Below are 23,488 nucleotides of genomic sequence, written 5' to 3' on the forward strand. Positions count from 1 at the left end.
CACAAAGCCAAGTCACTGGCTCAGTGTTTTAACTGGCAGATCTCTGCAAATAAAGATTATAACATTCTGTAACAGATAAACAAGAGTAAAACAAAATCTACCTAGTCCTATACATTACCGTTTAAACGGCTTGGTGTTCTGGTTTCTCCTGTTGACCTTGACTTGCTGGGTTGTGGTTTCCACTCAGTTAATGTCATCCTCCAGAAAAGTGAAAATAAGATCAAATATTATTTTTACAGACCTTGCCATCAATACAATGGAATTAATCTTCAATGTCCTACAAATGAAGACATCACTGATCATGGAGCTTCAATGTATTTTATTCAGCGTTGGTTCATCCATCGTTGTCTTCATCCTAACCTATTCTAGTTTGTTGTGCTTGGCTTGCTCCTTGACGTCTGGGCGTAATGTAACGACCACTAGCTTGTTACCTGTCTAGGCTAACATTAGCTACGGCTACTCACGATAGAAATCAAGCTGTGAAGCTTAAAAAACATTATAACGTAGCTTATTCAAACCTACGGTCAGACAAGTTAGAAAGTTAAGACCGGTAAAAGTAAGGCTTTTACTCTGAAATGGAGGTCCGTCCTGCCTGGAAGTCAGATTGGTCCTGTCCACGCCTCCGCAACACTTAACTCCTTTTCTACATTGACAAACTAAAAGCAAAAAGGAAAAATGCACATCACTCTTTACTTTTCTGTGGTGTTTTTTCAAATGCAAAAGCAAAACTCACTACTATAGGAAAGTTTGAAATTAGAGCTGCCGTCCATGGCAGTTAGCTAGCGTTACCCTAAAATGCAACATGGCTATAAGTTTAGCCAAACCCAAGTGTCAAACCAGCCAGCATGATAACTTGATAGGGGAAAAACTTTACATCTGTAGCGCTAACCTAATTATGTTAACCCTATGAGCCAGGATTATTTACATTGGTGAGTGGCCAAGTGAAGCATGTTGGGTCCAAAGACCATCAGTACAAAGTGTAACTGTAGCCTACTGCAATATTGTTTTTTAGCTAAATAGTAACCTGTTTAAGGGCAATTTCGCTACCCCCTTGGATATAGGCTATGATTGTTTTTCATCTGTTGTGTGCGCCTAGAATTTAATCTAAAGACTCATATTTAGGTCGGTTTCTGTTAGATAATTTGAAAATTTAGATCTATATTTTCATCTTCAACTTTATCCACCAGATGGCCCATGGTGACACTTTAATATTTTGGCCATCTTAAAAAGCACCTTCCAAAATTAACCCCTCTTACTTTCAATAGCTATGGTAATATAACAGGGTGGTACAGCAAAGTCTGGAGAACTTGGGCTTGGTGTGTAATTAGTTACACTGATTCATTAACCTGCTCGTGCCACAAAGGAGATAGTAGAGAAGGATGATTTATGCAATAGCTGACTTGAATTGAATGATGAATTTGTGAATTCAATGAGTCCTACAGTGCTAAAAATAGGTGGAGAGTTTCCCATTTCCAGAATATAAGGATGTGTATTGAATTTGATAATAATTTATTGCTTGATGATGGATTACGTTTTTAGTGACCAAACTTTATATTAGATGGGCAATTGTCATTGGCCTTCTTGATCAAATTGTTAAATGCTTCACAAAAGCAAAACAAAATCTGTGAACCAGTATTAGACTACTTGTCCAATTTGGTTGTGTTTTCCTGCCTTGGTGACTTTTGTCAGTCATGGATTGGGATTTTTGTTCTAAATCTAAGATGTGTGGCTTGCTAGCAGTTGTTTTGCTACACTTGTTTGTGTTGAACAGGTTTGTTTATCTGGCTACCTTTTGTAGAATGCCATGATGACGTTTGAAGAGGAGAAAATGCAGATGGCCTTTGAGGACCTCAAGGCCACAGAGAGACTGTGTGAGAGTGAGAACACTGGAGTCATTGAAACAATCAAAAACAAGATCAAGAGGAGTGTGAGTAACATTAACCACTTGAAAACACACTGCAAATATACTGGCATTATGTGTAGGCAAACATGCCTGTTGACTTTACCCTTCTCCTCCCTCTATCACACAACACAAATTTATGCTAGTTAAGGGATGAACAGAAATTAAACACACTTGACAGTCTGCATGAAATGTAGCAGTTTATACTGTACAGAAATTCCCAGGTCTGCCATTTGTTAGCTTGCCTTCCTGTCTGCCTGTCATACCAATCTGTGTGGCCTTTGTGTGGGCAGATGGACTCCCAGAGGTCAGGGGTGGCTGCAGTGGATCGCCTACAGAGGCAGATCATCATTGCAGACTGCCAGGTTTACCTTGCAGTGCTGTCTTTCATCAAACAAGAGCTGTCAGGTAAGACTCTGCAGTCTTTGTGAACCATTGAAGACTTTTCACTTGATGTGAAGTGAAATGAATGAGTTGTGCAGTACGCTAATCTGAGTTATAATATTAATAGATGTGTTTTTGTTCTTTGTTTTAGCCAGCATGCCATTACAAAAGATAATACCATTTAGTGACTTAATCTCCAATCCGATCCCCTAACAGCATACATCAAAGGAGGCTGGATCCTCCGTAAAGCCTGGAAGATGTACAACAAGTGCTACAGTGATATCACTCAGCTGCAGGAGGGCAGCAAACGGAGGGCCTCTGAACAACAAGGGTTGCCATCTCCATCTCTGTCGTCCTCCTCTGACCAGTCCAACCACAACCACGCAGCTCCACCTGGGCCAAGCCCCTCCCAGCGCCTGGACGGGATCAGCCCTGAGGCTCTGGATAGGCTGAAGGGTTCGGTCAGCTTTGGTTATGGCCTCTTCCACCTCTGTATCTCCATGGTGCCGCCGCACCTGTTGAAGATCGTCAACCTGCTGGGCTTCCCCGGCGACCGTCTCCAAGGCCTGTCAGCCCTCACGTATGCCAGTGAAAGTAAGGACATGAAGGCCCCCTTAGCTACGTGAGTAGGTGTGCCACATGTCCCTGCAGAGAGCAGTAGGGTGTCATAACTTGCTTTCATCTCGTTTGTTCATCTCGTTACTATTTGGGTTTGAACTGTGATTTTGGTTGTTATTGAAATATGATCTAACTCGTTCAGTTGTAAAGGGTGTCACAAAGTAATGGCAACATAAATGCTACAGGGTTCCCACAGGCCTTGGAAATCCTTGAAGGTTTGTGGATTTGAGAAAAATAAAATAAATTAGAAAGTACTTGATTTTTTAAAATGAAAATATAGCACCTAAATTCATCAATATGCCTCAGCTCTCTGGATCTCTACTTCCTAGGGTCAACATTTCAGGAAAACCCTATACTCAGAAAAAGGTACAGAGTTGTATCTTTTGGTCGAAGAGGTGCAAGGTGCAAAGGTACAGAGTTGTACCTTTTTTTCTGACAATGTAGAATGTTGAATGGGTATTTCTGTTGATGTAGCAGAATAAAAAAAAAACAAGGCCTCTAAAATTTCTAATTCTGACCAATGCCGTGTCTTACTCCAAAACAAGACAATGTCAAGTCCTTGAATTTCACCAAACAATACCTTGAAAGTAATAGGCCCTTTTCACATTCTGTTTCTCAGTGCTTCTCTATTGAGAAATCGGTGCATTACAACTTCCTGTTGCCAGCTCTGTCCTTCACTAAATCGCTCCTCAACCTGCCCAAAATTTTAATTTCTTACATTATGTATCTAGTGCTAGTAGCCATTACAATTCTGTTGCTTTTTTTTTGATTGGTTTGTCAGTAAGCCATGACGATATGAAAAGGGCCTATTGGAAAGTCCTTGAATTTGATGCCCAAGTGAATGTGGGAACCCTGTTACAAGAGTGAAGGAAGGTACGTCTTCCTTGTGAGATGATATGCTAGCTTGTGTTGTTGGTTTGTGTGTGATTGGAAATGGAAATCAGTGATCCTAAATTACCAGGATATTACACAATGAGTAAACATTTTTTCAGCCATATGGAATTGGGTGAATATTAATGCCACCCACACATCCACAGCAGAATCCAAAAGCAATGAAATGCATTAAAGCCCTGTCAGGTCTAAAAGTGAACAACTTTAATAATAGAGATGCTGGCTCCTGGCTAAATAAATTCCCCAACCATTGCCATGGCAATAAATAAGTCTTAATTCCTAAATACACACGTGTTGGCTCCTTGGCTCCTCTCTTTAAAGTCAACAGAAGAAACTTGGTCATATCAACTAAGTTTAGGGTTTGTCAGTTCAATAATGATAATGCTATATATACATTTTGAAATAAATAAAAAACTGAAATATTTCAACTATACTACTATATTTAAAATAAAGTGAAAATATGGTGGGTAAAAATGTTATCATTTGTCAGCCAAAGACTTAAAAAGCACCATAAATTATTGTGATTTTGTAAGAGCTGCTGTTACCTTTTTACACTTTTTTACAATTGCTTACACACTAAAATGACACATAAAGCACAATTATTGAAACTGACACTCAGAGAGCAAAACCTCAGCCCAGATCTGCACAACTATAAGCACATTCTCAGCCTCACACTTTTTGCAAAACACTACACAGTGTCAACAGAATCAGATCGTATGAACCATGTGTGTGCCATACGGTGACAAAATTGGGTTTTTATAAATTATTGTAGAGTTTTGAATGTTTCATTTTGCAAAAGATCTGAGGTGTTCCGCACCTTGTGTGTGTGGCTGTGTGAATTGTGTGTAGTGTTTTGACAAAATGAGCCCTGTTTTCAAAATCGTGCTTAAGCAATTGTAAAAAACTGTAAATGGTGGATATCTCATTTTGTACATTCCCACTCATTCCAGTGTCTGTGCTTCCTATGCAGGCTGGCCCTCCTGTGGTATCACACGGTAGTGCAGCCCTTTTTTGCTCTGGATGGCACAGACACACAGGCAGGGCTGATGGAGGCCAAATCCATTCTTCAACAGAGGGAGGCTGTCTATCCCAACTCCTCCCTCTTCATGTTTTTTAAAGGCAGAGTACAGCGCCTAGAGGTATGTACATGTTAAGAATATTTTGTATTTTTGTATTTTGTACACTTTATTATCCCCGTGGGGAAATTTGTCCTCTGCATTTGACCCATCCTATACACACAGTAGGAGCAGTGGGCAGCCGCAGTACAGCGCCCGGGGACCAACTCCAGTTCTTTTGCCAGTGCCTTGGTCAGGGGCACTGACAGGAGTATTAACCCTAACATACATGTCTTTTGACTTTGATGGTGGGAGGAAACCGGAGCACCCGGCGGAAACCCAAACACGGGGAGAACATGCAAACTCCACACAGAAGGGACCTGGGACGGACCGGGGTTCGAACCCAGGACATTCTTGCTGTGAGGCAAGCTAACCACTGAGCCACCTATATCTTAGTATCTGCTGCTATGTGGCCTATTGTCCAGACTTGGGGAAAGTACAATATTGTGTCAGTCTGTAATTCACACCACAGAGTTCCCTTTTCTAGTGCCAGATCAACAGTGCCTTGACGTCCTTCAATGATGCCTTAGACCTGGCCACAGACCAGAGGGAGATTCAGCACGTGTTTATATGAAATAGGTACTGTTTCCTCTCAGATTCCAAACCATCTGACTTGCACTTGTCTGCACCATAATAATGTCTGATGGCTGATCTTTTAGGTTGGTGCAGCATGATTGAGCTGAGCTTCAGAGATGCCTACAGGACTTTTGAGCGACTGAAGACTGAGTCTCGCTGGTCCCAGTGCTACTACGCCTATTTAACTGGAGGTAGTAGCAGTACAGTACATATGAATTAGGCTTTAAGCGTAGCTCTTGTGAGTCCTGTATTGGCTCTAAAGCCTTATTATATTTTGTGGTGCTTTGCAGTGTGCCAAGGAGCCACAGGTGACCTGGAGGGAGCTGCAGCTGTCTTCAAGGACGTCCAGAGACTTTTCAAACGCAAGAATAATCAGATAGAGCTGTTTTCTATGAAGAGGGTGAGTATGTCCCCAGTTGATTCTCTACTGCAAATTCTTGGCGCAAAATACAAGTGAAAGTCAATAGAATAGAATAGCAACTTTATTTTCCCCATGGGGAAATTTGGGTTGCAGTGTGACACATTTGAGTTGTTCACAGTAAGTATAAAAAGAACACAAAGAGCAACAACAATAAAAAGAATAAAAAATATCCAGACTCTTCTCTTCTGTGGTTCCTCGGTGGTGGAATGAGTTACCAAACTCCATTCGATCCGCAGAGTCCCTCTCAATCTTTAAGAAAAGGCTAAAGACCCAGCTCTTTCGCGAACACCTTTTCACCTGATGGACTGTAATTACATAAAAAAAAAATCTTATTATGCACTCTATGCACTGCCTCTATGCACTGCCTCTTGGCACCTATGTCCTGTCGAACTAGAACTTAGCTTTATGGCATTTACTCTCGTTGTTCTCTCCTGAGTAGATCCTTGCTTGTGTTGTATTAAAATCTCATGTGTACATGTACAGTTAACGTTTACCTTCACATGGTGAGCTGGACACATGCGCAACTTGGTTCCAGTTTAAGAAATGCGACTATTGTGTATACATGTCCTATTAATCTGATTAAGATCGGAGTAGGCTACTCCACATATCTTTCTGCGATTACGCTTAGGCTACTTCGACTATGAGCATAAGCGCATTATCATAATCAGAGCATGGTGTTGGTGCCTTACTCGCATTATTGCCTTAATCGCATTATTGGTAAACGTAGCCTATAGCCTACACATAGCCAGGCCACTACGGTTCGCATTATCTTGAGCGAAGAGGAACTCCATAGTAAACTAGCAATTAAAACTGTTGAACCAATTAAATAAAGTAAAGTATAAACACAACATATGCTGTAGCGTAGGCTATACTCATAAAATACGAAATAGGCTATTTAATTAATAAAAATATATGCTGTCAGTAAATTGCACATACTAATTAATGTGTGCATATGCAGTGTTAGGCGTATACACTCACACTGAAGCAATATCACACGAGAGGGAATGCTGTTATACTGTACATCAGCACGGCATTTTTCAGCCCTGTGTAGGCTGAAGACCTGGCTGCGCATGACATTGTGGATGTCAGCGATGTTCCTACACTGATGAAAGCCAATTTTTGGCAATGTATAAGACTAGAATACCAGTAAAGATGCGTTGTGAAAACAGTTGTATAAATCTCACATTTTAAAAGGCAGTCCAGTGCATTCAGCACCGCTGTGTTGGACAGCGCTGTCGAAAGGTGAAGTATATTCTGGGGAGTGTACATATAGATGTAATTGAAATCTAGCTGTCACACTACATGCATGTACATCGCTTTATGCAAGCATTACCTGTAGTACAGTCAAGCACTGAAAACATTCTTTTCGCATGCTATGAGTAGCTGCTATAGATTGTTGTTGTTTTTAATTACTGGAATGATTATGTAAAATACAGTACACTGGACAAGGCCTGCAGTAGGGCCTGCTCTAAATCCAGTTTTATCAGTTATCATTCTTTGTGTATATTTCAAAATAAAAAAAAATTATTTTGTTAATAGAATATAATAATATAACCTTAATTCAACATGCTTTGTCTTGATCTTGTTATTGGCTTAAATTTTAAGAAAAAGTTACACTGCATTAGCTGAGATTCCAAAATGGGTCATGTTCTATTGCAGAATGAATGAAACATCAAAACACCTCATTAAATTTATTATATATTTTTATTGAATTGAATTCAATCGAATTGAACTGAATTTATGGAAAACCACGGCCATCTCATCAGTGGTTTCCTGGTTAATTAGTTATTGCAATGAGGAAATATAGGTGGAAGTACCAGCTTCTCCATTCTATGACGGGTGGTTCTTGCTGGTGTTGGAGATGCTCTCTGCACTAGGGGTGGGAGCCGCAGTCTTGCAGTGGTACTTGTTGAGGACCTCTCTCCTGGAGACATCAAGGTTGAATGCAGTATGTACGCAGCTTCTTCAGTCTCTGCCTCACATGGAGCTCTAACTGTAATGTTAACTCCTGATGATTTAGCTGAGACAGCTTGTGAGGCATTAGCATTACTCTGTACAGAGACACTGGGAGTTCGTTGTCTCTCTGGTGTCAAAGATGTCTGCCCATTTTCTTCCTTAATACCATGGTAGACTAAACGAAATAGCTCCATTGTTTCTGTCTCTGTTGTAGACAGAGCTTCTCTTTTCATTATTATCCTTCTACAGGGCGTCCTGGACAGATTGGATGGTGATGAACTGTCAGATGGAGATGGTCTTGGAGATGCGTGTCTATCTGTTCTTCTAGTCACAATCTCCTCTTGACTGGGGATCCTTACAGAAGACACTCTATGTGTCTTTACAATCCTTTGAATCGCTATCCCAGATGGCGCTCCTCCTGTAATGTCAACTCCTGATGTTTTAGCTGAGACAGCATCAGAAGCATTACTGCTCAGGCTGGACTCACCTAAACATGCTGGTGGAGATGGGCTTGGAGATATGTGTCGATCTGGTGTATCGGCCACAATCTCCTGCCTACTAGGTATCCTTACAGAAGACACACACAATTTTGTGTCACTGTCCTCAGTGGAAACCCCGGTTAGGCTGGGTTCCCTTACAAATGCTGGTGGAGTTGGTGTTTGATATAATACCAGCTTTGTTTCACTGGGAGATCCACAAGGTGTGCTGGACAGACTGGATGGGATGAGCTCTCAGGTGGAGATGGTCTTGGAGTTGCTTGTCTGACTGTTCTTCTAGCCACAATCTCCTCTCTACTGGGGATCCTTACAAAAGACACTCTACGTGTGTTTAACGCCCTTTCACCGGGAGGTGATACCACTTTTGTGTCACTTCCAACTGCTGGTGGAGATGGTCTGAGAGATAACACCAGCTTTGCTTCACTGGGAGATGCAGAGGGGGTGCTGCACAGACTGGATGGTGAACTCTCATTCAGGAGGTGTCTGTGCCGACACCGTGGTTGTCTTTCCGGTGTCTCTTTTGGCAGCCCGACGTTTTCCTCAACATGAGACATCAAGTCTGAAAACAGTGTAAGGATGGTGTCTTCAACCTCTGCCTCAGATGGAGCTCCTCCTGTAATGTCAATATCAATATCAATATCAATTTTGTGTCACTATCCTCAGTGGAAATCCTGGTTAGGCTAGATTCCCTCACAAATGCTGGTGGAGTTGGTGTTTGATATAATACCAGCTTTGAGTTGGCCTTGGAGATAGGGGAGGTGAACCAATTAAGCCCATGTTTTCGTTATGTTTTCTCATAAATTAACCATCCTCCATCTGTTTGTTTTTGTTTTCTTTTTTTAAACTTTAATATCGCTTTTACCTTAATTTGCAATTGGGTGGGGGAAAAAATGTAAAAGCCCAGTTGTAACTCTGTCTTCCCCTCCTTTTAGAATTGCATGGGAAAAATCGTAGTAGCTATGAATTTCGTTTTGGTTTTATCCTCGTCATTTTAAAAATGAACTTCCCAAACTGTAGCTGCTGTCTGCAATTTTTGTGGTTAGCGTACCGGTAACCTAGCAACAGTGCACCAACGAGAGTTTGACGTCATGTCACACTCTACGTGTCTTTACCACGCTTTCACAGAGGAAACCCTGGCTAGGCTAAATGCTGGTGAGATGGTCTTGGACATAATACCAGATTTGTTGTTTTTTTTTTTTCTTTTCCTTTTTTTTTTTTAAAGTTTAATATCGCTTTTACCTTAAAGTGGAGATGAAACAACGAAATAGACACCTGTATAGAGCTTTGTGTATTACTAAGATGTACTACAATAAAAATAACATAAAAGTAAGCCATTGTTGAGGAAATCCATTTTTGAAAATGCTTTTCTGCTATATTTGTAGCCTCGCGCGCTGCCATCTTTATTTTTGTCAGCGCTTATGTCACGGGGGTTGGTTGTTAACTAGGAAGCCTGAGTACAGTAGTGGAGTAGAGACTAGTTAAAGGATAAGGACGGTGTTTTTTAATGCATTGCTTACCGTCAACAAATCCTGTGAAAATAACAAAATCAACAGTGCGTTTGCTCTACTCCCGTTACTTTCTGACTTCCCACATACCGTTTTTAGGTGTCAACCCAGCCGTCAATACAGCTCACAAAGACATAGTTTCAATTTTAAAAATCGCTAACTGTTACCACGAAAAGTCAGACTGTGGTAGTTATTACCAAATCAAATTCAAATTCATTACGCCGGGGACTATTTTCGGTGCTACAGAACTATTTCCTAAGATTGCAAAGTGTTTACAGCCGGCTTATTAAAGAGCATCGTGCAGGTTAAATTTCTTAATGAATTTACATTTTTGGGCTCATGATTAGGACAAAAAAAAAAAAATCTACCTTTTTACAGGCCCCAAGGGCAGAAATACGGGGAGAAAAAGGTGGCATTCTAAGCCACGTGCCCAAAATAGGTCATTTTTTTCATATCTCGGCCAGTGACGTTAACATAAGGGAGTGGGTTTCCCTGACCCTGCCACAGCGAACTGCGCAGTAGGTTGGTAGTGAGTCAGATCAGTCGTCTTTCAGTCAGTCAGTCAGTCAGTCAGTAAGTCGGTTGCTCGGCCGGTCGGTTGTTTTAGCCAGTTTCAGTTTTACCGCTGTTCATAATGGTGAACTATTGTGTTTGTGTAGGCTGCACAAACTCTAGCCTGTCAGGACATAGAGTTCACACTTTTCCCAACAGGAAAAGGAATGGCGCTAGCTTTCATGCTTGGGTGCAATTTGTACAGGTGAGGAGACGGGACTTCACTGCTGCATCGGTAACGAAAAACACGGTCGTGTGCGGGGCTCATTTTAGGCAGGAGGATTATGTCACCGGGGATATGATGGAGTTCAGGATGGGATGTTGAAGCCCGGATCGTGTCAAACTGATAACTGGTGCGGTCTAGGGTTTAATCCCAAACCATTTCCCGTTTCCAGAGAAATATAATAACGGGAAAACGGGGGAAAAAATTGTTTTTAAACATTTAGAACATATTGGAATAGGCCTATATTTAGAAAATATGTAGGCCTACAGTTTACTTTCTTAAAACATATGTTTTAAGACATGTTTTTAAGTTTATGCAACAGCTGTACTCAGGGGTTAAAGTGGGATTTGGCAGGTGGGGGAACCCTGTTTCCGGGGGTGGGGGGTGGGGGGGGGGTGGGGGTAAGATACATAATTGGTGGGGTCAGAAAAAAATAGTAGGCTAATTTAAAACAAATTTCCTGCATTTCTACACCACCTATAACCTCTTGGATTAAGTCAAGAAACAGCAACCCTGTATAATGTTAACCAAAAATGTAAAATTATATTACTAGATTTCAGCATTGAGGTGCTTACATTCATGATTTTGCATAGGCATACTAACCTAAAAACCTATTATTGGGAATAGCGAGAAAGTTTCAGAGCGACAGAGACACAGAGCGTCCCCGTAACCATAGTAACTCACTCTCACTCCTGCCTGCGTGCGCACGGTGTGAGAGGAGAGGGAGAGACGCAGAAGAGCCGCTGACTGAGATTTCTCTGAGCAGCATCAGGTCTCAGCCTTGCTGCCAATTTCAATGGTGGCCAACGGTGGTACTGCAGCCTAAAATTCACCTGCAGCCCAAAAAGCGTTTTTCCCATAGACGGTGTTGAAAATGGTCTGGTGAATTAATGTCTGTCCCTTTAAGACCAGCTGAAACTTTGTGTTTGTCATTTCGTTTAAGAATAATACATTCTGTGATTGGTCCATCATAATATTATGTTAGCCAATTAGAATAGGTTTTGTTTAAGGACTATTCAGTATAGCAGCAAGTTCGGGAGGAAGCAACTTACCTCACATGCACCATTGGGTTAATTACCAGTTTTATGCAGTGTGTGCATGACTTGAACAAAGTAAGAAGTTATTTCCTATCTTTATTTCATGTTTAAATATTAGTTATAGTCCATGGTATATTTATTGGGTGATAATTGTAGTCAATAAAAATAGCATAACGGCCGTGCTTTTCATACTAGTAGAAAACATGTGCATAAGTCAACCCTGTTATAGTTGTGCTATGGAATATTATATCTATTATTGTAGGTTAATCATTAAAGTGGAAATGGCAAGTAAGTTACATGTCAGATTACTTTAGATTGTATTAGATGGAACTGAATGTAATTCATCTGTTTAGCCTTACTGGACGCCATTAGTGATCATTAAACGCCCTCTAGTGGACGTTTATATAACTGCATCTCTGAACATTGTATTGTAATGGAACTCTGCTTGGTATAGGACATTTATTTGTAGTTTATAAATTATTGCAGTTCATTGATATTAATGTATGCTCCTTTTTCTCATTGTAGACCACACTCAAGACTATATGCCAGTCTAACCCAATGTAAATGGAGTCAAATAAAGATTTGAAAGGACATCTAATGTTTATTCATCTCTGACTGGATGCCCATGGTGGCTGTAAGCAATCCTGAATCAGCATAGAGTTTCTGAAAACCCTTCATAACAGACGGCCATTGTAAAAGACAGTCCTCTAAAACTGTTAAGAAGATACCTACAACACCACACAAGACCTTAAAACACTCTTTCAAATATGTATTTTTGAATCATGAAAGCCGATTTTTTTAAAAATCACTCAGAGCTGTATAAAAGGCTGTTTTTTTGTGTGTGACGTCACCTCAGGGTACGAGCCAAGCAGGCGCCTCTGAGCTCTGCATCGGGAACGAGCCTCCTGCTTCCTCTGCTGCTCCGTCTGTCAGCTGTGTTCGTACAGTCCGGCTTCGCTTTTATTAAAATATGAAGTATTTTACATGAGTAGCCCACCGGTATCTAATAGAGCTGGGACGATATGCTTATCTCCCGATTCGATACTATCACGATACTTGGGTGCCGATTCGATATGTATTGCGATTCTTAAGTATTGCGATTCTACAAGTATTGCCATTCGATATTATAATTTATTGCGATTTTCGTTTGCTTTTTTAACACTAGACCATGGGAAAAAGTTGAATCACACACTTCTAGAGACTGTATATCATGAGTCATATTTCCAAAAGCAATGCACATCACGTCAGTCAGTCTTTCTTCTTCAATCAAACATTTGATTCGGAGCAAAAAATATTGGAAAACAGAAAAAAAGGCAAAGTTTTTTTTTTTTTCGTTTTCCAATTTATTTATTTTTTGCTCTGAATCAAATGTTTTATGGTCACGATTCATCTCGTAGTTGGTTGGCTTGGTTCCAGGCTTAAAACTCTTCATATAAGGATTTTCTGAAACGTCAATGGAGGAATGAATGGGAAATTCACTTCCTGGAACCGAACTGAAAAGTGGTCGGTCACTGTTGAGCTCTATTGGAACGTCCTTCATGATGGCGGCTCATTTTTGGATGCCGAGTCAGCGAGGAGACGAGGCCGTGAGGACGGAGGAGAGGATGCATTTTGGCCAAATGGAATGCACTTACTTTGCATTACTGGTTCTTTTTGCACATACGGTACTTTCACTCATTCAGTATGATCGGCAAACACTTTTGGAGTTACAATTGTCAGCCAGTTCGGACTTAACGCCGACTTTTGACATCGCGGACCACGTACTCCCCTGGGTCTTTTGTTTACCTGTGTCCGACGGAGGAAAACAAAGAGAGGGAAGCGCGCCGGGGCTCTGTGCAGAACCCGACAGAGAAACAACAAACTCCCTCTGCCCAGCATTCTGCCAGCTAACGTTCAGTCCTTGGACAACAAACTCGACGAGCTGCACGCACGGATTAAACACCAACGGGACATTAGGAGCTGCTGTGTTCTGGCGTTCACCGAGACGTGGCTGGAGCCCAGCCTGTCCGACTGTGCCGTCACGCCGGATTGTTTCTCCGTCTATCGGCAAGACAGAACGAAGTGACTCAGGCAAGTTGAGGGGAGGGGGTGTGTGCTTTATGGTTAACTCTCTTCATGGGCCACGGATGTCTGTGTCTTAAATACGCACTGCTCCCCGGTTCTGGGCTGCTGACCATCAAAGTCTAGACCCGCCTACCTCAACACAAATAGGCTACATTTCGCCATCTGCTGGATAAAAGCGGTAACTTCTTTCCACCTCGTCTAATAAGCATAGACTAAAACGAAGTAATTGAATTTGAATTATATCGATTTAGGAATAAAAAAATAACTGATAACTGATCACCGAAAACGGAGGTTTGGGATTAGGTGTGTTTTCTGTGCTTGTTCGTGACATGGAGATGTAGACAGCAAGCTAACTATATTAGCCTTGTTTTTAGCCTACTTCACATGTATTCCACAGGTCTGTCTGGCGAACCCAACTAGTCATACTATTCATCACTTTTGTATTTCGTTGTGAATTAACTTTATGTTCTTTTATTTTTTTTAAATAAACGATTTTAAATAACTTGCCCTGTACGCGATTTCTAATTCAGTCTCATGACAGTATTGTATGGTGCTGTGTGGTTAACCTGCTTGCATGGTAGTGACTGAGTCTAGCTGCCAGTCAGAGTTGCACTGTGTTTCTAAACAGAAGTGTGTGGCTGCTGTGTAGGGAAGTGAACCAGGTTGACTTAGCTTTGACAGACTAATGATAAACTCTGACTGTATGATGACATCTTGTCAAACTACCACAGCAAAGTGCTGTAAATGCTACAGGGCCAACTCATGATTTTCATCTTGTGTACTAATATTAGTCCATTGGTTCTTCAGGCTGTATCCAGCAGACAGCTGCAGGTAGGACTGTGTGAACATCAGGCAACACAACATGCATACTCATGAAGTTGGTCTATGCTGTGCGGCTTCAGTCAAGCTTGGGAGAAATGTAAACATTATAAGATTGAATGAGCAGCTATGCTTGGGGAAACCTGCCTAGTAATAACAAAAGTGATGACATCTTTATCTTTAATACAAACTTAAGACAACTTCTCACAATGGAATAGTGACGTGGACATTAGAGTTGCAAGCAAATGACTTCTAGCAACTACTGGCTGAATACTTACTAATATGTATTAATATAAATAGTAATATAATTATATAATACATTTAATTAATATATAAATATAATTAATTATAATATTAATATTAATTGTATTAATATAAATATGTATTAATATTATAATATTTAATATAATATTGACTGGTGAGTAATCAAAAGTTGACATCTAAAAAGTTTTAGATTTTAATTTCAGGAGATTCCTTCTCTCTCTGCTCGCCCCTCCCCACCAAACTGTCCGTTCCACACTCCAGCTGCAGCTGCTCCCTCCCGAGCTGCTCGCTCCCGAGCTGCTCACTTGATGACGAGAGCGCGACTGGGCATGGACCGTGGGAAGTAAACCAGAAAGAAAAAAACTTTTTTGGCGTATGCGCTGGGTGAGCAGTTTATGTTCAAATGAATGGGCGGCCATTTTCCCGTTCATCCTCCAGTTAATATAGAACCTCCTTGAGCAGCATGCATGGGAATAAATTACAATATAATAGATTTGTGTATATATCTCGCTATTCAGATGGTCTGAAAAACTCGCTGCTGCACGGTGCTGCTCTGTCTTGTCTGTCCGTGTGCTGTCAGTGTCTTTTTTCGCGCCACGACGTTATCAGTTATGAATTTGTTTTTCACTGCGTCAGAAAATGGACTTGTGGCGTGAGAGCGTGTGAAAAATGTCAATTGCGTGAGTCTCACGGTCAATGCGTGAGAGTTGGCAGCCCTGTGAACTCGCTTGACATTATTATGTATGAAACTGCCAATCAGATGTATTTACTTATTAATCTAAGGTGCCGGAACGCCGTTCCCGATCGTTCCGGCCCACTTTAACCCCTGTATGTTATGTAACGTGCTCAACAACGGCAGACCACAGACTCACCAACAATAAAAGGCTTCACAGTTACACTTGCTTACCGTCCCACAACCATCCCAAATGACAAATCGAATAAATGTTTTACGACCCCGGCTCGTCGGGAGTAGGATTTGGGGCTGGGGTCGCCATACAATAGTTTTTCGAGCCCTGTAAGCTAGTTTAGCTGGTTGAAGGCTTGCTACCGTTACAATTCTCAACTAACGTTATTCGCATTTTCTCACGAAAAGACCGGAATCAATCTAATTATACAGACACTAAACATTGTATATGTTATTAAGAGTGGCCAGTTAAATATATTGAACTTTGAAAGCTAGGAATTTAAGTCTTACCGTTTTCTCTCAGGTAACGTTACATCCAGCATTGGCACGTTTCCCACTGTTTCACAGCACCCGCCACTGACGTCTGCCCGTTCACCACTGACGTTCTGCCCGCAAAGCGGAGGATGAGGGAGTGAAATGCCTCCAGTGAGTAGGTCTGATGCAGTACTGCCGTACATCCTTCACCAATGCTGTTCGGGTAGCTAGGCTCTCCAGTTTGACAGCTACTGTTGATCCTGCATAAACAAATACTTTGTTCAGCATCATTACATTATTCTGTACGGAGCCCGGGAGGTGACATGGACGTAATTTTTTTATAAAGCGCGCGCGCGCTTTAGTAAGTCGCACGCGCGCTTTACTAAAGCACATGTGCATAGGTCATGGTGGCGCAAGAGCCAATCACATTCAGGCAAACATCTGGCTCTCAAATTCTCTGTCATTAGCTTTGGTTTCTAGTTCCACTTTATCTTTGAATGGAAGATGGAAGGGAGTATTATTACAGCTGTTTTGGGATTTCCCAACTCACATCAGCATATAAAGATCTTGTCAAATGAAATGCATGGTGGAATGTGGCAGTGATTGTTGGTGTTCCTAGTGTGTATGTTGCCCTAAAAAACATAAAATATTCTACCTGCTACTTAGTTCTAGTTTTTTTCCCCCCCTTTAATTTACTATTTCATTCCTCATTGTTTTGTTTTGTTTTTTTGTTCATTCTATTTCCTTTTGAATATTGTCTTATGACATATATGTACTTTACTCAGCTTACTCTGGTGATATAGAAAGAACTGTCATTGCAGATGTTGTGTATTTGAAGACTAATAAAAAAAACGTTAAAAATAAATAAATAAAAAATAAAGCACATGCGCATGCGCGCTTTTGCGCTGGCTACGCTGTCCCCCTGCCCAACGGCATTTCAGTGCTCAGTTCGTGCCTGGCTAGCCTGGTAAGACCATCCTGATCATGTGACCTCACATTCTGTTTCGCTCCACGAATCAGTCTGGACTTCTAGCCACCCACATCGATTTCCTGAAATTACAATGTAACCGGGCCAATCAGGGACTGCGTCGTAGTTGATGACGTGAAATACAGGCCGCCGCTGGCAAAACAGTAATGGCGTCTACCGAAGCAACGAGCGGTAACGTTAACGTTAGTAGAGTAAACACAGCCATAAGTGTAGTTATTGCAGAAATAGACTCAATAACAACAATTAAGCAAGAACAAGAGTATGCACTAGCGGAGTTTCTCGGTGGAAAAGACATTTTCGCCGTTCTTCCGACTGGATTTGAATTTGGATTCGCTGATTGGCTGAAGGAGTTTGTCTGTCAAGGCAAGTACTCCCGCCCACTGAAATCGATGTGGGCAGTTGGAAGTCCAGACTGATCCGTGGAGCAAAACAGAATGTGAGGTCACGTGATCAGGATGGTCTTACCAGGCTAGTGCCTGGCCGGGCCGGAGCTACAATTCAGAAAGCGGTAAGGTGCACGAATAGCCTACTTGTGTATTACATATTACAAGTTAACAATGTGTAGTTATCTAGCTATTATATTACACTTGTGAACTATTTTACTCTTTGAAAGTACCGAAAGCATTTAGCTATGGACAGCTTCTTTTTTCAGATTCTGTGGATGATAAGGTTGGGCCGATGGACGATATAATCGTAAATCGACGATTTATTAAGTCAATCGGCAATCTGTGTTCAGTTGGTGATTTGAATATGATATAAAGCCCCATGTTGTATTGATGACATTCAGCTGAGAACGATCTTTTTGCAACATGTTGGACAACTACTGCTATTTGGACTCTAAAGTGCAATACCAGACATTACTATGGTCATTACACTATTGTACAATACAATTATTAGTGCTATTGGATCATTACTGCTATTTGCAACATTTGCAACATGTTGGACAATTACTGCTATTGCAACATTGTACAGTACAGTATAGTTTTTATTTAGCTTATTATGCACCTATCTTCATCTCTATGCACCTACTGTTTGCACATAGTACAGTAGGGTATAGTTTTTATAGTTTTTTATAGTTCAATACTGCCTATAAATATACGGGTCATACCTGCTGCATACCTACACTTTATATAGTATGCTATTTGCTATTATGCTATTTCACTGTACATCCATTACTGTGCAATTTAAGTTAACTCTAGGTTAGTGCAGTTAGTTCTCAGTTTCTGTAAGCCCTAGCTTAGTGTCTTGATTTGGTTCTTTAATTCAATGTCTGTTAATTGACATTATTTGTTTGTTTATTGCATTGTAATTTATTTTTGCTCTTTGAGTTCCACCTGTTACCTCTACCCCTTGCAACTGTCGTGCTGTAATTTCCCTGCGGAAGAACAATCTTATCTTATCTTATCTTAGTCAGAGATGCTTCTCTCATTATATACATACAAATTGCCAAGAATGACACAATTCATGTTTTTTTTGTGGTATATTCCTTTGACTGGTGTGATTGTTATACTGTAGCCATCCTTCATAACTCTGATCTGTGTTAGACCAGTTTGCTATACAGAGCAACATGGAAATTCTGGGAAGAGAATCCTTTTACACTATTCTAACAATCCCATATTTTCTGTTGCAGATTGACGCCTCGGTGATTCCCCTCATGTCTGATAAGGATCTAGAGAAGTACCTCCTCCTTTATGGTAACAGAATTTCGGTTGTAGCCTTCTGCCGAAATCCAACTTCGGAGTCAAGAAAGAAGGCTATTATTGACAGGTTAAGAGGCAGGGTTTTGTCCTCCGAGAAGACATCCACCAGGGAAACCATGCCATCCACTTCCATTCGGGGAAGGTCATTGCTGGGCAACAGAAATGGCCAAAAAACAACAAAGGCGACTGGAATTAAGATGGATGGACTTTGACATGGCAGAGAAGCAATTCAAACAAGTTAGGTCGATTAAAGGAGGAGGTACAAGAGCATTATTGTTGAGGAAAAAGTTCTGGAGTCAGAGGTTCGTCTTACTTGAGTATATATTTATTAAAAGGGGTCTCATGAGAGGAAGAGATGCACACAGCACATAGGCTACATACACTTCTTCAAAGGAGAATAGATTTGAGCTGGTCTTTATGTATCTTCCAAGGACGCACAGAATGTGCTGACATGGGAACAGGTCACAGAAAAGGGTTACAGCATCATATGTTATGTCTTAGTTTAGAGAATCTACAGATAGTCTGGGACATCCAGGAGCCACTTGTGACAAGAGACCTCTGGCCTAGTAAGTTATGGCCCAAAGGTTACAGTGAGGTAACCATTCATCATGAAACAGTGCATTCCCCGATGGAGACCAGTTAAGCTGTTACATGTATGTTAAATTTTCTTCCACAGTTCCCCCCTTGTTGATTATGAAATCAACAACACAAAATTTAACTAAAATTTTTAACTACACTCCCACATGCCCTAGGAGTTCTGTCCGCCAGTCCCAAACGAACTGATCACAAATTACCAAGAATTTATAATACCTTGGACAGAGGTCCTAAGTCACATAGCCAGCATAAGGCCAAACGTCCCCCCTCACACTGGACATGAGTTGGATAAAAGACCTCATGTGGTAGGCTACTCTATTTTCAATTGGCAAACACTTATGGAAAACCTCAATCATTTATACAGAGGAAAAAACCCAAGTGTTACACTTTGCTGATCATCAAAATCATACACGTTGAATAAAAGTTAAATCACTCATTATAAAATGATAACATAGTAATTCAAATCACACATATCATAATATCATTAACAACACCATTTTTCGTAACATTCAAATCAAGAAACAAATCAAATCCAACAAATCTTATGGTGTTTGAGGTAGATGCTGGAGTTAAAGAAAATCACATTTCAGTAGTGTCATTCTGCACAGAGCGACAACTAAGATTAAAATAAAATAACGCAAGATACATCCTATCCTATGTATACTTCACTGAAGAGTTACAAGCAAGCTTCAATCAATATGGATAGAAAAACATAACTGAAGGAAAACATAAAGGATCAATGTTAAATGAGAGAGGAAACACATACATAAAAGCAAAATGGGAAAAAGGACGTTCCAATCACTGGTACAATGCATCTTGGTAAGCAACCTCCGTTGTATCGCTGAGCTTGAAACCTTCTCAATTTACCTAGTGACAATATTCAAAGGAAATGGGTAAAGGGTTCATACAACAGTGTCAAGATCATCGTCTTCAACCCATGAGCTTTATACTCAGTAGAGGGCCACCACTCTGGAGAGGTGCTAGCACATACGATGCAGAGTGGTTTCGAGTCTTCCTTCAGAGAGCTGACCCGTTGTAGTCACTATTATCACAGTCACACTTCACTAGTATGGACATCATTCCAGATTATCAATTCAGCATCTGAATCAGAATCATCATGATAAAATGGAGCCCAGTCCATTTCCGAGGACGAACCTGTAGCCAAAGAGGCGTCCTCACTACTGTCAGTAGAGGTGCACTGAACATTTTGAACAACAAATTGACGAGCTGGTTTCTGCATTAGAGACAACAGGAGAGAGATACTACATTTGATAACCACCACCAGACTGACCAGGACCACAAACCCTATGATCAGAGGCTGAAATATCAACCACAATTTGGGACCGAGAGTCAGTTTAAGCCAATCAATAACATCCCAGCCTGATGCGGTGGGAGAATCATGCACCTTCATATTTTTCAACAGAGAATTTAGGTGATGGACCACGTGAGTAACATTATCAGAGGAATCCGGGATGTAAGTACAACACTCTTGACCAATTAAGTCACATACTCCACCAGTGGAAGTCAGAACATAATCAAGGGCCATTCTATTTTGTAATGACACTAGTCTGTTAGCTTTTTGTTCCTCATTTAGAGATTCAAAACCGCCTCTGCCTGTGCCGTGAGGTTCTCCAAATCTGCTGCCAGTCTGTCTATTTCATGAGCATTACTTAGAGCACCGTACCATGGTAGTAGCCCTGTCATGAATCTCCTGCCCTCACTGATCCTATCCTCTCGCCTCACACGGTGGGGATAATACAAGTGCCTGTGGGTCAGAGTTTCGTTAACATACATATGAGGTATTAGATATGCTACATAACAGGAACCTGTCCAATTGGCTGGGAGAAAGGCATACACTTTATTACCACATATGAACACTGTAGATGTTAAGAGTATTCGCTCCATCACTACTTGGCCACCACAGGAATGAAGTGTTGAACATTGCAGGCATGGAAGGATCAGATTTTAGGGTCGAATTTATAGCTATTTTCTGAAGGTATGGTATCCGCATTTGAGGACACCACTTAGGGATACTCTCATATGTCCCACAGCTAGATGGAATGTAATGATCACATGTACTGTTACCTAGGAAAAATTGGGATGTTTCTCCTTGTCTATACCGAGAAATACAATAATGGCCAGTTGGCACATAAGAAGGGTTTAAGGTCAACACCGGCGTTTGCAATGAATGGTAATTATATCTCCGGAGGGCTAATTCAGTGAAATTTACCTGTCGTACACTATGGCCACAATAGTCAGTAGCGGTCACTTCAGTTAAGTGTCTGATATTGTTTGAATTCTGCACAGTCAACCTGACCTCCGGAATAAGGACTCTTTTTGCATCGCCAACACCCATCCTACCATGTCTGGTCCTGACAGTGGGCTGGGAAAAAAAGGCATCCCCTCTCCTGAAGTATGTGGAATATGAGCACAAACATAACAGTTAGACCTTTTGAGGGTATAAGCAAAATCATGCATCAATTTCATGTACAGATTAGTATACGGAACCCCATTAGCATTTGTTTGAGATGAGATTGTGTTCTTTGGAGCTGAACGACAGGACCTTTCCTGTTTGTCCAGCCTGTAATTGGAGTCCTGAGTGTCCTCCGGAAACGCCGTTGAGTTTATCGTTGGATGTTGGTTTGGAGAACTTTTTTTTTCCTAAGTTCCTCCTCGAAGAGGATGAGTATCACCCCTGCGCTGAAGAGTCCAAAGAGGATGCAACAGATGATTGTGCTGCAGTCCCCTCTGCTGGCCCCGAACCGGTGCATGGTGCTCTGCGGCAACGTGTGGCGTGAATCCACTCAGCTTTGCCTTCCACCTTTACTGCTGTTCTGGTGGTCAACAGCACCTGGTACGGTCCTTTCCACTTAGGGGAGAGGGTGACATTTGTTAGTGATTTTACAAGGACAAAGTCTCCTGGCTGGAAAGGATGTGTTGTTTCTTCCACGGGTTCCGGTAACCTAGAGGAAACCTGCAAGTGATGTTTTCTCAAAAGGTTAGTCAGAGAGAGTATGTAGTCCCTCATAACCTCTTCCGTCCATATCTGGGTAGCTCTGTGGGGTGTTAATGGCGGGCTTGCCCCTGTTATTCTGTAGACAGATCATACATCGTGTTACTACAGACTGAGTTGCTGCTGTTATTCCTGGTGCAAACCATTGAGACTGAAGGATATGATTCATCCCCCCTTTTCCTACATGTGTGGGTCCATCGGCAACCATGGCCAACACATGGAGGAGAGAACGGGGACACACAACCCTACCATCAGGGCGGAGCCACAAGATAGACTCCCTGTTTAAACTACAACCTTTCCTAATCCATAACTTTGTCATCAGCACTGGATTGGGCACCAGCTACATCATTAAAAGAAGGGATGGGCATCAGGGGAGGAGTAGTCCGAGAAAGTTGTTTTACCACGGAGGTGGTCGAAAGGGCGGCTTGTTTAGCGGCAGCGTCCGCCACCGCATTACCCTTTGAAACTGGGTCAGAAGCACCTGTGTGAGCCTCACATTTTACAATTGCCAATTGGGTCGGCAACAAAATTGCGTCAAGCCGATTATGAATTAACGTTCCGTGTTGTATTGGTTTCCCTGAAGAAGTTACAAACCCTCGCATTTTCCATAACATGCCAAAGTCATGTGCTGCTCCAAAAACATACCTGGAGTCAGTGTATATCGTTGCAGTTTTACCTTTAGCCAATATACACGCCCGAATTAAAGCAAAAACCTCGGCTGCCTGTGCAGATGTACCTGCAGGTAACCCCTGAGCTTCGAGAATGTTGAAATCATCAACAATGGCATATCCAGCAATGTGGTTGCTGTCTGAGGGTCTGGATGCAGAACCGTCAGTATAGAGAATCAAATCACAATTGTCGGGGTCTGTAACAAATCAGGACGCGGTGAAGTGCATGTATCAACAACGTGAGCACAATCATGTGTCAGCATATCATCAGAAACGTCAACCATAGGAACAAATGTGGCTGGGTTCAGCGGTGGAGCCCGCTTAACTATGATGTTGGAGCTGGCCAGTATTGCGGTTTCATAACCCGAGCGGCGCGTGACAGACATATGTTGAGTGGCAGATGTGGTTAGAAGGTGGACTACTGCGTGTGGAGCAAATACAATGCAATTGTGAGCCAAGACAATCACTGAGGACTTTTCAATCATTAAAGCTACTGCTGCAATAGACCTAAGACAAGACAGCAACCCAGCAGCCACAGGACAGA

General features: G+C 41.6%; 1 pseudogene across 1 annotated transcript; it reads left to right on the plus strand.

The window, feature by feature from the left end:
• The first annotated feature begins 575 nt into the window (after nucleotides 1-575).
• On the plus strand, nucleotides 576-22,061 carry LOC139923105 (tetratricopeptide repeat protein 39C-like; annotated as a pseudogene). Its single transcript, XR_013507123.1, has 10 exons — nucleotides 576-581; nucleotides 1,799-1,927; nucleotides 2,194-2,308; nucleotides 2,501-2,906; nucleotides 4,764-4,932; nucleotides 5,396-5,487; nucleotides 5,568-5,675; nucleotides 5,775-5,884; nucleotides 18,600-18,663; nucleotides 21,943-22,061. The product of XR_013507123.1 is annotated as a tetratricopeptide repeat protein 39C-like (transcript).
• The last annotated feature ends 1,427 nt before the right edge of the window (nucleotides 22,062-23,488 follow it).

The sequence above is a fragment of the Centroberyx gerrardi genome, chromosome 13 (assembly GCF_048128805.1).
Source record: "Centroberyx gerrardi isolate f3 chromosome 13, fCenGer3.hap1.cur.20231027, whole genome shotgun sequence".
Classification (NCBI taxonomy): domain Eukaryota; kingdom Metazoa; phylum Chordata; class Actinopteri; order Beryciformes; family Berycidae; genus Centroberyx; species Centroberyx gerrardi.